The 2,404-nt window shown below is 62.5% G+C and overlaps 1 protein-coding gene across 1 annotated transcript in view; it reads right to left on the reverse strand.

The window, feature by feature from the left end:
• The window catches only part of LOC146593103 (heparan sulfate glucosamine 3-O-sulfotransferase 4-like), a 77,041-nt gene that overhangs the window by 4,674 nt on the left and 69,963 nt on the right, over window positions 1-2,404 (reverse strand). The gene's annotated exons all lie outside the window — the stretch shown is intronic.

The following is a 2,404-nucleotide window of genomic DNA, read 5'->3' on the forward strand; positions in this document are numbered from 1 at the left end:
TTCGGCGGCGTCCCTGCGCTAGGCTATCTGCAGCGGCGTGCCGCGAAGGCGGATCGCCCGACCGCGCGCTGGAGCGGCGGGGACACGGCAGGAAGCCGCCCTTCCCTTAGGGGAACGCCCGAACAAATTAAGAGGGCTGCAAGCACCAGGAGACCGTGGAATTCGAGGCTGGYGTTCCCGCGGGGGATCCGGCACCCGGATTTAGCAGTCCTGTGGGAAGGCAGCACCCGTTGGGGCTCTCCGTATCACTGCCTCCGGGAGCCCGAGTCACAGACCGCTGCGCAGAGGCTGCTTCGCGCGGGAGCTGCGGAGGAAAGCGCCGCGCACGGAGATGGGACCTGGAGCAGGGCTGCGGGGATGGCGGCAGCTCCATCAGGAAGACGGGAGTCAAGGCGCTTCTTCCAGAATTTCTGCGTGGAAATGAGGTCTTTGCCACTTCCTGTTATCAGGCTCTCCTGGCAGATGAGGGTTTGCTCTAACCATGCTCAGCTGTGGGGGCTCAATCATCTTCCCCAGTTACTGAACGACAGCTGGGGCGGCAGCAGCCTGCGGCCGCGGGGTTGCTCCTGGCAGCGCTTCTGCCCCTCGCGCCTGGCTGACTCCGCTCCTGACACACGCAGCCCGAGTCTCTAGGCCGAGATGCACCGAGGAGCGTGGGATCCGACTTGTCCCGTGTGATGGAGGAGGTCGAGCGAGATCCGCCAGCGTCTGGCGGATAYGAATCCCTGACGGCTGTTGCAGGGACAGCACGTTATTACGGCCTCGTGTCAATCTTGCATCGGTCCTGGTCCTCACRCAAAGGAGGGGACTCTTGCACGGGAGCAAAGCCATGCCAGCTGCATTGGYATAACAAAATTTTCTCCTTCCATATAGCATTCTTGGAAGGTCAGGAAAGGCAACGGTTTGGTCTGGCTGCTAAAATATTCCCTATCCAGTGCTGAAAACCGACACCCTGGTGACTCAGGCCTGGAGCACACAGGCAGCAGGGGACAAAGACATTTCTGGAAGCCACCACAGTCGGTGGGATAACCCAGCCAGAAACCATCCCCAGCACGGGTCCTGGCGCAGTCACTGAGCAGCCCTGAAACACAGTCGAGGAACCGGGCAAAGAGCTGATCCACAGAGCAAAGGCTCCTCCAACCTGGGACTTTGCCCAGGGCACTCCCAGAACAGATTTCTATTGAACGATTAATTACCAAAATCAATGCATTTACTCTTCTGTTCCTTGCTGTACAAAATAGCTATTTTATTGTCATTTATAGCCATTCCCATGCATTTCCTTTTTAACTCATTCTATCACATGCAAACCGCAGTCCGCTCTTTCCTGCTGCCTGCTGTCCTGCACAGACGCTGCAGCGAGCCGGGGCAGCGGCGCCAGCAGCCGTGGGCGAGAGCCCCGCAGCCCGGGCGGTGGTGGGCAGCTCTCCCGCCGGAGACCCGCACTTTGACACTGCTCAGGAACAGCAGCCCCGCGGAAGGCGCAAGGACCAGACCGTGGCACTGCTCTGCCCACGTCTCCTTCCACCCTGATCCTTACGGCTAAAGATTAGGCAACCTGCAGCAGGATGGTTTTGTACCCCCTTCCCCGCCTCTGCAGCCCCGGGCGCGAGTAATATGCACTGCCACGTCCAGGCGTTTCTGCATGCTGCGTGCTGCCTAACCAGAGCAGCAGCGTGGCAAAGCCCAGCGGCGGGCGGCCGGGCAGCACAGAGCGCCGCTACCCGGCGGGGCTCGACTCCGCGGCGGCGCGCAGCAGCACCGCGCACACGTGTGCTGTCTCCAGCGGGATGACCTGTTTTCCTCCACGACTGTCCGAGTAAAAGGAGGGCCGGGCACAGGCAAAGCTGGCTGGTGCATTCTCTTCTGAGCCAGACACGCTGGCAGCGGCWGTTAAGTGTCCATGCGCGGTGATTAGGAGACACTAAGAGCCCAGGCGGACTGCGYGTGACGGACTCACGGACGACAGGGCCCAAGGGGACCGCTGTCACCATCGGGCTGACCCTCGCCATCGCCTGGCCAGGCCTGCCCTGGCTGCTCCTGCTCCGGCTCGGAGCAGCGCCGCTGTGGAGGCGTCTGCCCAGAGCCCGGGCCGGCAGGGAGGGACCCCGGGCTCGCCACTGTCGCTCGGGCTGCTTCGCGCCGCTGCTGCGGCATGACGGTCTGGCCACACCGGCAGCTTGCAGGCTCGTGTAACTCSTCTCACACCGGGCTCCTGTCCGGCAGGATGCCTCCGGCAGCCGGGCGCTTCTGGCCTCTGACACCAGAGGCTCGGTGCAGATATCAGCTGGCTCCCAGCACCGGCAGGAGATAGATGCTCCCAGCAGCATGTCCATGGCACTTGTTCCTCAACCCGGACCCTTGTCCTGCCCTGCAGCCTTTCTGCACCCCGTGCCGGGCAGGCTGC

This window comes from Rhea americana, unplaced genomic scaffold (assembly GCF_003343005.1).
Source record: "Rhea americana isolate MKP2758 unplaced genomic scaffold, rheAme1 scaffold_305, whole genome shotgun sequence".
In the NCBI taxonomy this organism is placed as follows: domain Eukaryota; kingdom Metazoa; phylum Chordata; class Aves; order Rheiformes; family Rheidae; genus Rhea; species Rhea americana.